Genomic DNA, 14,169 nt, shown 5'->3' with positions numbered 1-14,169 from the left:
AAATTTTATGTTTTTAAACACCGTCATATCACCATAGGATACCTTAAATAATTAATTCACGGAAAGAAATCGGGCCTTACCTTTCTTGGCCACCAAACCCGTAGCTATACTCTCTCTTGTTCTTGGTTTTTCTCTCAAGTTTTTTTTGAAGAGAGAAGGCTGAAATGTGATAAATTTTCAGCACTTTACTTTGGAAACTAGTTTTTGCTCCCTTTCGTAGGTTTGTCCTCTCGTCTTATTTTAAGAGCCTATGTAATCCGTACTACGCAAGCTTAGTATGTACTCAACTAGTTTAAGTATGTACAACATCCAAGTTGGTGGCTTACGTAAGTAAATAGAGTACCACGACTCATTATTCGGCCTCCAACTCTTTCCAGATTCTTATAAACCTATTCCCAACCGTTACTACTTGGGTGGAGTCTCATAGATAACATATATCCCACCGCAATATTTTTAACAAAAATATGCTACACTATACAAAACTATGGGGTGTAACATAATCTCTTTTGTTCGAGCCTAGAGGTTAGTGGCCAGTGGGTGTTTGGAATACTTGGCTTGTGTTAGAGATATAATTAGGGAGGGACATATAGTCGATTCATTACCTATAGTCCGAGAGTTTATAGATGTGTTTCCTACCGATCTACCTAGCCTCCGTCCTGACCATGATATTGACTTTGCTATTGATGTAGAGCTGGGTACTCATCCTATTTCTATCCCACCGTATCATTTGGCCCCTATAGAGCTTAATGAGCTCAGTTTTCAGCTTTAGGATCTCTTGAATAAGGGATTCATTCGGCTTAGTATATCACCTTGGGGTGCCCCAATCCTATTTGTTAAGGAGAAGAATAGTACCATGTAGATGTACATTGATTACAAGGTGATGATGAAGAACTGTTACCTCATGCCTAGGATTGATGACCAATTCGACTAGCTTTAAGGTGTCGTGGTGTTTTTGTAAAATTGATTTGAGATTCGGCTACCACCAGTTGAGGATTAGGATAACAAATGTCCCTAAGACCGCATTTAGGACTTGCTACAGCCATTATGAGTTCCTGGTGATGTCTTGTGGGTAGACTAACGCCACTGCCGTGTTTATGGACTTGATGACCCGGGTGTTCAGGCCATACATGGACTTATTTGCCATAGTCTTTATTGATGACATTCTTGTATATGCGCTGAGTTGGGAGAAATATGAGTGGTATTTAAGAGTAGTGCTCCAAGCTTTGAGAGATCAACGGCTTTATGCTAAGTTTTCAAAGTGTGTGTTTTGGCTTGTGTCGTAGAGTTCTTGAGGCACATAGTATCCAAGGATGGCATAGTGGTAGATCAGTCAAAGATTGAGGCTATTTGTGATTAGACTGGGCCCACCTCTGTGAATGTGATTTATAGCTTCGTTGGATTAGTGGGGTACTACAGGAGTTTTGTTGAGGGTTTTTCTACTATAGTGGATACTCTAACTCAGTTGACTTGCCAGGATGTCCCATTTGTATGGTTGGAGGAGTGTGCAAAGGGCTTTCTGAGGCTCAAGGAGTGGTTAGCACCACTCATACATAGAATGTTGTAGTTGAGGGTGAGGGATTCACTGCTTATTGTGATGCATCTGGCATTAGTTTAGGTTGTGTACTAATGTAGCGGGGCTGATTTATTGCTTATGCATCAAGACAACTTAAGTTGTATGAGCCTAACTACCTTACCTATGACTTAGAGTTGGCGATGATAGTTTTTGTGCTTAAGATCTAGAGGCACTACCTATATGGAGTTCGATGTGGGATTTATGGTGATCAAAGGAACCTTTAGTTCATTATGAACCTGAGGGACCTTAATTTAGGACAATGTCGCTGAATTGAGCTCCTGAATGACTATGACCTCTCTATTCTCTACCATCCGGTCAAGGCGAATGTAGTAACACACACATTTAGTTGGAAGGTGGTAAATATGGGTAGTCTAGCCGTCCTTACTACTGTAGAGCAACCATTAGCTTTGGATATCCAGTCCTTATCTAACTGAATAATTCAGCTTGATATCTCTGATTCTCAGTGTATGCTAGCTTATGTGGGAGCTCGGTCATCTCTATTGGACTAGATTTGCAACCATCAGTCTGAGGATGAGGATTTTGTTACACTTCGAGATTGGATTTTGGGAGGTGATGCCAGCCTGGCTATCTTAGATTCAGATGGGGATTTGAGATTTGGTGGTCCAATTTGGGTTTTAAGAGTTGGGGGCTTGATTCAGATGATCTTTAGCGAGACCCATAACTCTAGATATTTTATCCACTAGGGCACCCCATTAAGATGTATCGCGACTTGAGGCAGTATTACTAGTAGAGCGACATGAGAAGAGATATCATTGATTATGTGTCGTGTTATTTGAGTTGGCAGCAGGTTAAGGCTGAGAATTTGAGGTTGGGTGGCGACCTTCAGAGATCACCCATTCTCGAGTAAAAATGGTAGTGGATCATCATAGATTTCATTATGTGCTTGCCTCACATTTCTCGTGGTCTTGATAGTGTTATGGTCATCGTGGATCGATTGACCAAGTCATCACACTTTCTTACCATTCATACAACCTACAGTATTGAGAGGTTGGCCCGTATTTACATTCAGGAGATACTTTGCCTTTATGGTGGGCCTATTTCTATCATCTCAGACCGGGCCTCATAGTTTACCTCTAGCTTTTGGAGGACCTTTCAGGAGGAGTTGGGTACCCGTGTCGACCTTAGCAAAAATTTCCACCCTCAGGATAATAGTTAGTCGGAGTAAACTATACACATTCTCGAGGACATGTTGTGGGCTTGTGTAATGGATTTTGGGGGTTAGTGGAATCAATTTTTGCCCTTGGCAGAGTTTTTGTACAACAACATCTACAACTCTAGTACTCAGATGGCCCCATTCGAGGCCTTATATGGTAGGCGTTCTCTCTTTCTAGTTGTTTTTTTTGAGTTTAAGGAGCCCAGGACACGTGGTACATACTTGATATAGGAGGCCTTAGATCATGTGAGGGTGATTCAAGATAGGCTTACGACAGCTTAGAGTAGATACTGAATTTATGTGGATCGTAGGCATTAGCCATTGAGATTTGTCATGGGTGACAGAGTATTCCTACGTATATTTCCCATGAAGGGCGTGATGAGATTTGGGAGGCGATGCAAGCTTAACCACAGATTATTTATCCTTTTGAGATATTGAGGATAGTTGGTGAGGTTGGATAAGAGTTAGCTTTGCCCTCGGCCTTTTCAACTATTCATCTAGTTTTCCATGTTTCGATGTTGCGCCGATATGTTCCACACAAGTCTCATATGATTTAGTATGACACGGTTGACTTGAATGATCGTTTAAGCTATATTGAGGAGCCAGTTTCTATTTTGGCCAGAGATATGAGACAGTTGTGTTCCAGAGCCATTCTTATAGTTAAGGTCCATTGGCGGCATCATTTAGGTACTTTTTGATTCTTACTTTCGCGGATGAAAATTCTTTTTAGTAGTGGATATTATAATGATCCTCCAAGTCAATTTTGAACTTAAGCATTCATTTTGTCATTTAGAGTATTTCTATAGAAACCCCAAGTCATTCATGACTTGCTGGCACTAACTGTTTGGTTTTTCTGGTTGTTCATTTAGGGTTTAGGCCCGTTTCCTTGTTTTAGAACTTTTATAACTTGAAAAGTTGAATTCGGTCATAACTTCAGGTCCGTAGTGGCCAAATTAAGCTAGTAGCATAGTCGGCAAGAGTACCAAGGCAATTAGTATGAGTTGAGGACCATTTGGCATTTTTGCTTAAGAAATTTGGCTCACAGTTCACTTTTGTCAACATTCTTGGAAAATGTGCTCGAATAAAAATTCTGACAGCATGGACAGTTCTGGAATATCGAGTTTTATCTGGAACAACCCTTCATGTGCTTTCCGAGGCTTCCAGTCTAATCCTAACGCCCATTATGGAATTTGGCTCAAAATGGCCCTAGGTATGGGACCCACTTTTAGTCGTAACGACCTCGTATGGAAATTTCTACTATGCCATTAAGTCCGGAATATCGAATTTAGTGGGGTAGCATATATTCTTTGTATGCATGGGATTCCAAATGAATTTTGAGCACCCCATCAGAGTATTTAATTGGTGAAAATTGAGCTTTTAGCTGATATCTGGTGCAGTACAAATTGATCTCCACGACCGTGAGCCCCTAATGCATTTACAGAGGTCTATGAAATTAAACTCCGCATTCGTGGAACCTTAGCCGCATTCATAGAGGTGTGGGACTTTTACCTCTACAATCACAGGCCTCTGGCGGTGTTTGAGAAGGTGAAGTTTCTTAACCTCCAGGTTCGCAGAGCACTGTAGCCACGTTCGCGAAGGCCAATGTTCAGTTCTTTTAATAAATACTAAGGACAATTTTTATCTCACTTTTTCAACTTCAAACATCTATATTTTCTTCATTTCAAGCTAAATTTAGGCGTCCAAAGTTCAAAATTGAAGAGATTTTCATGGGAAATCTAGTGGTGAGCTCGAAAACGTGAGGGGAAACTTCGTGTAAGTAAGAATTCATCATTAGCTACTGTTCCAGTGATTTTCGGAGTGATGTTTTGTTGAACTTTGAAGAATTGTAACTTGTCTAATTTAACTACTTTTTAGTGAATTTTTAGGCTAGATTGTGGGATTTTTTGTAAGGAATATTGTGGTATGTTTGTTTTGGGTGTGGATGGTGTCATTTGTAAGAAATAGCTAACCAAAGTTGCTTCTTTCTTTCACCTTCTTAGTTCAAATTAGGAGAATTTTCGTGCATGCCCGACTTGCGTAGTTTCCCAACCCCATACTATTTATCAAATTTATTTGTCATCTTGGGGAGATGTTTAGAACCAATTTTTGGGGTTAATTTTGGAATTTTGAAAGTGGGTTACCCGATTGCAATCCGTGGTGCAGCTTGCACATGGTTAAATTCTTGATTCCTTTATGAATATTTGATATAAGTCTTTATCGACTCTCAGCTATGGGTTGAGGTGTTAGAGTTTCGAAATGGTTTGGTTCATGTCTGGAAAATGGTGATATTATTGAAGTCTTTTTGATTCCATTCATTTTCTTTCAGCTATTCTTGTATCTGTCGGGATTATGGGAGTCTGTGTAGGTGGTTACTCTTTATTTGTGCACGAGGTTACCCGTCAGGCTTATGGGAGCCCAGCAGAGTTAGTTAGATTCTATCTCTTTGTTTGCTAATACGCTTGTGTACATACCTACATTTACTTCTTGACCTATATTTGGTTGTGATCTTTTACTAGCATTTCAGTTTACTTTTGTTTATCTTGCTCAGTTGGCCAATGATGCCTACTAGGTACCTATTGGTTTGGTACTCATAATACATTTTGCATCTATTTTTATAATACTGGTCCGAGTACTAGCTATCGACGTTGATTTGAGCCAGCTGTGGTCGTGATCGGAGGCGAGGGTGAGAAGATTGCGTCCTAGATTTACCCGTCTCCTTTTGTATATATATTTTGCCTATCTTTTTATTTTTGAGGCAGCTCTATTTTTGTGGTCCTCTTTTGGGACTTGTACTCTTTACTAGTAGCTCTGTACATGTGACTTCTAAGTTCTGGGAGGGATCTTTTTGGTTGTGTATATTTAGTTGCTTCTGCCATTCATGTTTGCTCCTATTATTTATTTACTATTTTAAATTGTATTGCTAGTCTTCTACTCTGACATCCCATTACTCGCAGTTCTGGGATATGGGTTGGCTTGCCTACTGGTGGGTTGTAGTAGGCTCCATCATGACTTGAAAAATTGGGTCATGACACTAAACCTTGACGTCTTGTGATACAATTAGGGTCTTTATAGTCTAGTTCGACCCTAATACTCCCATAATCATTCTTCAAGAGTTAGACAAAGCATTCAAGAGGAGAAAGTTAGGGGTTCAAATGTCTTCTTGAAGTTTCTTCAAGAACTTAGTTCTTCCAAGTATATTCATAGTGATGGACTAAGTGTTTAACCTAGGGTTCTAACAACCTAAGTGTTTTTTGAATTTTCAAATGGGTCTTGATTCCTTTTCATTAAATTCTAAGTATTTCATTGAGATTGTGTTTCTTCATGTAATTCTTATCCTTGAATTATTGTTCATACTTTTTTCTCACATGAACCCTATTTATCTAAGAATTGTTTCGATGGATTTTGCATTGCTATTCATTATGCATGGTTTTCTGAATTAAAGTTTAAGAGTTTTTACATTATCATTGAGATGAGTTTTAAGTAAACTTGAAAGGTTCCAAATACATTATTTTGTAATAAGAAAAGCATGGATATTTAAAAGAAAGCATTAATTGTTTCAGAAGAAGTTTCATTCAGTTAAGGTAAAGCTCTATATATGCTTTAAAAAGTATTTTGAGAATAAACTTGTAACATCCCTCAATATGCTCATAAGTGCCTTAAGAATGCCTTGAGATTAGGTCGCTCAGGTAATGCATCATCCTTAATCTTTTTGGAAAATCCAAGTTCGGAATATCGATCAGTAGGTCAAAACTTGTTGGAAAATAGTTTAGGTGGATTTTTAGGACCCATACATCGAAAGATAAATTTCTCAAGAAACTGCACTAAATAAAAAGGTCTGCAACGCAGACTTGTCGCGGACCTGGCAAGGATTTTCTGGCTGAGTTGATTTTTAGTAAGGGCATTTTAGACTTTTTCCAAATTGTTAGCTAATTAACCTAAACTATTTTAGGACCTAATTCAACTCTATAAATTAACCTGCACCTCTAATTCTATTCATTCTTCTACAATTTACCTACTCAAACATTTATCTCCCTACAAAGTCTCTTAAGGGCTCTATTGAAGACTTCAAGTAAATTCACTCAAGCTCTCCATCAAAACTCTTAAGTTCTTCCAAATTAATTGGTGTTCTCACTTAAGGTATATGGGTATTGATTCATGGATTCTTTCATCCATAAAGCCCAATCAATTTCTCAAGGTTTTTCTATCAAATTAAAGTTTGATATTTTATGGATTTTTTTATCTCTACTCCTATTGCATGAATTTTAATTCAAATTATGATCGTGAGTCTATTTTGATATAAATTGATTGTTATTGCATTAAATTGAAGAGTTTCTCCATGAATACTCCTATTTTGATTTCTAGGGTTCATGATGTAAATTATGAGTATTTTGAATTATATTTCCTAATGATATTATCTATATGAATTATGTATGGGCTGATATAAAGTTTATGATCATGCATGTTATCAAGTCTATTTCATGATTTTCAAGTCAATTGATCATGGATTCATGTCTTACCCTAATTTCAAGTATAAGCTATGATCATGAAATTTTAAGTTATATTCTATGAAAGTTTTTATTTAATGATTTCAAAGGTATTATTATGAATCTCATTCAAATTGATTATGCATCCAAGTTTTACCCTAATTTTCAAGTGTGTATCATGTCTATGTATGTATGATTTGCAATGTGGAAGGACAATACCCACATTGCACTAATGTTATGAAAATGAGGTACTCTATGATTTCAAACCTATGATCATAACTATGACATATGTCATTATGATTTCTATGCTATGTATGTATTCCGTGTGATTTGACTTAGCACCGAATGTGGACTTGAGGTGGGGACTCAAAATATGGGGTCCTTATATAAAGTCTCTTATTACATAACTACGTGCCACCATAGGTATAAAGGGATTAGAGGCAAATACCTAAATCTCTAAGAGGTGAGTACCCAAAATATTAAGGCTTGGAGGTGAGTACCCGATTCTAAGAACTAGGGGTGAGTACCCGGTTCACATAACTGCTTAGTGGATCCACTTAGGCATGTAGGAGTCTACATTGGCAAGTAGTCTCCCCTTTTCCTTTGATGTAAGGGTAACATTGGGATTCCATGTTATAGCTCGCATGGTTTTATTGTCAGTTGAGGTTCCTATCTCACTTATGTATGATCTCTTATGTATGCTATGATTTTAAATTATGTTTTTCAAATGCTTTGGTCAATATGATTTTCTCATGACTTTACTTATCTCATCTTATCATGTGTTTTACTTGATCATTGCATTCTATGATTTATGTTGTATGTCACGCCCTCATATTTAGTACATTCCAACGTACTAATGCATACTTTTTGCCTACACTGTCTCATAATATAGGGGTTGAGGTTGAAGATTATACTCATCTATGTGGCTAGTTAAGCTTTTCTATCCGGCGGTGTTTGTGGTGAGTCCTCATTTATCGGGGAGTAGTCATCGAGTTGGTTATTATTTCAAAGACTTTTCTTATATTCCATATTGAGGGTGATCTAGGGATATATCTTAGCCCCCGCTCAGTCTCCTGTGTAGAGGCATCTAGTTGGACAAATATTTTGAGTCTATGTTGTCATGTAACATTCTTCATTTACTATTCATTATTTAGACTCTCTTATGATATTTCCGCTTTTGCTTTACCTTATGTATGCTTATGATATGTACAAGAGGCTTGGTTGGAGCCCTTCAGGGTTTCAATCGTCGTGTTATGACTAGGCCCTAGGTCGGGTCATGACAAAACTCAACACAGATATTATAAGCATTATTGCATGTTTTGGGACTAGTATTGAGCATCGATTTTGATAGGATCGTATTGTTGGTTCGGGAAACTTCTCAAACCTCATAACCTATGCCACAAAATAGATAGTGTAGTACTATTACTTCGAGCAACTTCTCACCCAACCCCTTATAAGGGCTTTATAGATGGATTCATAAGTTTAGTTTTGTTGTCCTATACTTTGGCATAATATAGGATGGCTCTATAAATGTGTTCTAGATGTTGTATCATCAGAGGTTCATGGTGATGGTTTTTGGTTATAAAAACTCCCCAATAAAAGTAAATTACTATTTTAGAAAGTTATTCAGTGCATTCTTTTAGTTGTAAAGCTTTGATGTTTTCACTACACTTGCATGCTTTACTTTCAATCAAGTTACTTTCAATATTCCTTTCAGCATGAGTATATAGTTAAGTTGTTTTTTCATTCAACTTTATTACATACTACATTCCAAGTATTGACGTCATTCAATGCTGCATCTTTTATGATGCTGATACAGGTGCTCAGGATTATCAATATGCGCTCCGTTGAGATCATCTTTCATTAGCCTTTAATGAGACCTTCTAACTTTTTAAGGGCTCTATTTATCATATTTTTCACTATTAGTAGATTCTAGTCTTTTATTAGGTAGTTGTGGGTCTTGTCCCAACACCTATCTTAAAATAATAGAGGCTTCATAGGCATTATAGTGAGTCAATTCAGACTTCAATTTTTTAGACGTTTAAACATTTTATCACCTATATCATTGAGTATTTTCAGAAAGTTGCATAAGTTATTCATTATATGGTTTAATTTCTCATTAATTAAAGCTTCCATGCTTATGTTTAGTCTTCCTCTTAGTAGTCAATAAGGCTATGGGTTCTCTGGAAACTATAATGCTTTTTGAGTTTCATCCATGCCTAGGATGTAGACTCAAGGCATGACAAACTTGGTATTACATCACATAGTTCACGTTTCCTAGGATATATATGAATCTATGTCTAGTATAGTCCTTCTAATTTATGTGAAGTGCACCACATCGTGTATGCACGCATTTTCTGATCAGGCCTCTAAAGAATAGTGCCAACTAGAGAAATGTTTCAACCACTAAAGTTCGAGAACTATCCCTTCAACATTAAGAATGGAAACCAGGAATGGGAATCGCCCTTCACATAATGGCACTAGTATTGGAGCTCAAGGTGTACCTTCTAGCACTACAAGGGAGCCACAGAACACTGCTCCTAAGCCTCCCCTCACCTTAGAGCCAGATTTTAGGGAAGTTATTTCGATGCTCACTCAGTTGGTGAATGCTCAGTCAGGATGTTAGGCACTCAAGTCACTAGTTGCAGTCCCCAAGAGTCATCAGCTTCGACAAGCATCAGGGATGTGAGGATTAAATCACCAGTGTACATAGGGTCCAAGGTAGAAGAGGATACTTAGAATTTCATTGATAAAATATGGAAGATTCTTAAGGAAATGTATATTAGTGATACATAAGGAGTTGAACCTATTGTGTATCAACTCAAGGATGTAACAAACATCTGGTACAATCAGTGGGAGGAGAGTCATGGTAAGGATGTTGAAATAGTTTCATGGAATGAGTTCTAGAAAGTATTTCAGAACCACTTTTTTCCCTAAGATTGAATGGAGTCAAAGGTAGAAGGGTTTGTTAACATGAAGTAGGAAGGGTTGAGTGTGAAAGAGTACAATCTCAAATTCATCCAATTGTCCTTTGATGCTACAAAGATGATTCCGAATATAAGGTGTAGAATGAGGAAGTTTGTCTCTGGATTGGGCAAACATGTTTAAATTGAATATAAAGTGAAACTTTTGATTTTCGAGATGGATATATCCAGGATCATGGTATATGCCTAACAGTAGGAAGATAAGAAGAGGGATAGAGAAAAAGATCATAATAAGAAGGAGGAGTCAGTGGGTCATGAGCCCAATTAGTTGAAAAGTGGTAATGAAAATTGGTCTTTCTTCCAGAAGAGGTCATCTGGACATGAACCATCATCAATGAGTGCACCTGCACTAATGTTATGCCCCATACTTTTGTACTTCAAAAATCTTTCTTAAACTTCTTAAAGGTGGCCACGTGACCAAGATCATCTATAATGTTATCAAATAATTCTAAGGAAGGGAGGATGTGATGCGCCATAAGTGGGAAGGTTGGAGATAGGGTTATAAGGATTTGAAACAAGTTGGGGGCCAAAATAACAGGTTGTGGGACTCAACTTACTTGCGTAAGCTACCAACATGGACATCTTACATACTTAAGCTACTGGTGTACATATTGAGCTTGTGTAGCAAGGATTACATAGGATTTTAAAGTGAGATGAGATTACGAACCCACATAAGCGGAAGAAGGAGGCGTAGCACCTACTCGGAAGCAAGCAGGTGATGCACCTACTTGGACCAAGTAGGTGACACACCTACTTGAGGTGGACCCCACGCTTCCATATGGCAGTGTATGATTGGCTACATGGCATGGGGTGGCGCCCTACAGGGATAACATATGTCACCACTAGGGGGATTCCATGTGTACCTTCATATATATATATATATATATATATGTGTGTGTATGGTTCTGAATAAGTCTTTATTATTCCTTATAACAACAAAAAAAGAAAGAGAAAGAAGGAGAGAAAAACGTAGAAAGCTAGAGGAAGGCTACGGGTTTGGCCATTTTGAGGTAAGCCTCCGACTTTCTTTCCGTGAAATAATTATCTAGGGTATACAAAAATTAAATGAAGGTGTTATTAATGTAAATTTATGGTTTGGAGCAGCACCGAAGGGATAACAAACAGCCCCAAACAGTCTGCTAATTTCCAGCGCGCTAAGAAACTTCCAAGGCTAGTCTTGACAAGTTTTGGATAAGATAAGTCCGTTCATTTTAATTTGGATTTTATGGTATTGTTATGGAGTGTATTAAACAGATTTTATGTGGCTGGATATATGAAAAATCCCTAAATATACCTGACGTTGGAAACAATCTAAATTGGAGTCGTTATAGTTAAATTATAGTCGAGTAAGGTGTTGTGCTTATGGTGCTGCGGCTGTAGGTGGTGTTATTGTGTGTTTCATGGATATAAAATGTTCTAAAATAGTTTTGGGTGCTTCTGGTTTCATCCACATAACCCTCCATTACGTATGGTTAAAGGTTTTACAAAATAGAGACTAGAAACCCTATTTTGGATATCGCAATTTTGAGCGAGTTGGTTGGAGTTTGTATTGTGTAATGTTGATGTGAATTGATTTTATATATGCTGAAGGATGTTGTTGTTGGTTGGATTTAGTTATTAGGGATGTAATTGGAAATTCATATAGGGCATGTTATAGGGGAGGTGCTGCCTGATTTCCATTAACTCTTTAACTAACTAAAAGACTAGTCGAGACTAGTCGAGAAAGGCGGATAAGGAATTGATTCCTATGGGTGATTGTTTGTGGATTTAGGAGCTGTAAAGTATAAAGTCACTAACATTAGTATTACTTTCATGTTAAATAGGTTAAAGGAGTACCGAAGCGAGCTTGAATGCGATTAATCCATAAAAGGTATGTAAAGCCTGTCTCTCTTTTCTTTTGGGCATGTCTTAGATTTAAGTGACAAATGATATTTGTATGAAGCCTCGGGTAATTCTATTCATGATCTCTGAACATTATTCGTGATTCATAATTTGTGTTCACTTCTGAATGTTAAGACTCTTAAAGTAGTTAAGCTCTTATTCCTCAAGTCTTCTATATGCTGAAAAGTAGTGTATGTAAAGCTTATCTCTTCCTTTATTTTGGCATGTCTTCAAGTTAAGTAATGAATGATATAATCTTGAGGGTAAATCTACTCATAAATGCCAAGCGTGATTCACAGTTCTTATCTACTCTTTGATGAAAGCACTTTTACAGTAAGTGAACTAGGGCTTCTTAAGCCTTCCATACGTTGGGAAGTGATGACTATGTAAAGCTACCCTTATTTTTTCTTGGCATGTCTTAGCCATAAGTGATGGATATATGTAATATGGGGGTAATTCCATTCATAGAACCCTGAGTATAATTCATAATTCTTATCCACTGCTTGATATGAAAACTCTTACAATAGTTGAGTTGTTTCCTTTTAAGTCTTCTATGTGTTGAAAAGCAGCATACGTAAAGACTATCTCTCCTTTCTTTTGGAATGTCTTAAATTTAAGTGAATTGATATATGATATGAGTTTGGAGGGAGTTCCATTCATAAGTTTCGGATATAGCTCATGACTCGTGTTTGCTCCTGAATGCTAGAAGTCCTAAAGTAGTTGAACTACTACCCTCGAGTCTTCTATATGTTGAGTAGTGACTGAGCACGTAAGCTCATATTTCTAAAGAACCTGTGATGATAAATGTCTCTGATTGCATAAGTTGTGTAGCATTATGTTGATGCAAGTCTATAATTCCTAAGACTCCGTTTGATATGGCCCTTAATGGCATTTAGAAGATACTTGAGATGATAATCATTTTGATCCTCAAATGATAGTTCATGACGATTGTTATACCTAGTCTCAAATGATGAGCTAATTACATATAGTGACTCACTACTTTACTCGTGCATGCTGTTAATACATCTTCCACCGAGTCCCATAAAGGGCCAGGTATGACTGAGTCCCATAAAGAGATGGGTACGATATATGATGACATGATTATTCACCGAGTCCCATGAACGGACAGGTATGATCGAGTCCTATAAAGGGTCGGGTATGATACATGATGATATGAGCATTCACTGAGTCTCGTAAAGGGTAGGGTATAACCGAGTCTCATAAAGGGTCGGGTACGATATATGATGGTATGATTATTATGATAGTATGATTATTTATTGAGTCTCTCACTAGATGGACGAGTACGACATATATATGCATATGATAACATAATGAAACCATTGTGACACCGAGTCCCACAGTGAGTCGGGTACGATATGGTAGGATAATTCCATGCCCTTATTTTATAAGATGTAGGTGTAGTGATTTATTAAATGTTATACTTGTTTCCTGCATCCCTAATTCTGTTGTAATTTCGTTTATGCTGTGTTATGCTTTATATACTCAGTACATGTATCGTACTAACCCCATTTCTTTAGGGGTTGCGTTTCATACCCGCAAGTATAGATATTCATTTTGGGGATCCGCCAGCTTAGGATTTCCACTGAACTATGTTGGAAGTGCTTCATTGTTCTAGAGTCTAGCTTTTGGTGCTGATCTTCTAATATATATGTATATTTATTCAGGGATACGGCGGGGGACCTATCTCGCCATATGTTGATGTTACTATTCTTAGAGGTCTATAGTCACGTGTATGTGGATTAAGTGGAAGTTGTCTCAATTGTGCCTATACGACGTGTTGTTAATATTTTGATGTTGTGGCAGCCTTGTCGGCTCGTATGCCCTTTCATGATATGGTACGAAGAAAAGAGGCTACATGTACATGAAAAAGATTTTGACCCATTGGGGGTTTTTCTGTGTAGCATCACGTTATTCAGAGTTCAACTTGACTATAGCTGATAGGTATATATACGGGGATCCAGGTCGGATCCAAGTCACGGCCTACGGAGTTGGGTCATGATATCTAACAAATACTAATGACGTACACCATAGACATGACATGGTGAATAGGAT

The sequence above is a fragment of the Solanum dulcamara genome, chromosome 1 (assembly GCF_947179165.1).
Source record: "Solanum dulcamara chromosome 1, daSolDulc1.2, whole genome shotgun sequence".
Taxonomy (NCBI): Eukaryota; Viridiplantae; Streptophyta; class Magnoliopsida; order Solanales; family Solanaceae; genus Solanum; species Solanum dulcamara.
The sequence above is the reverse complement of the archived record's forward strand: the minus strand, read 5'-3'. Positions refer to the sequence as shown.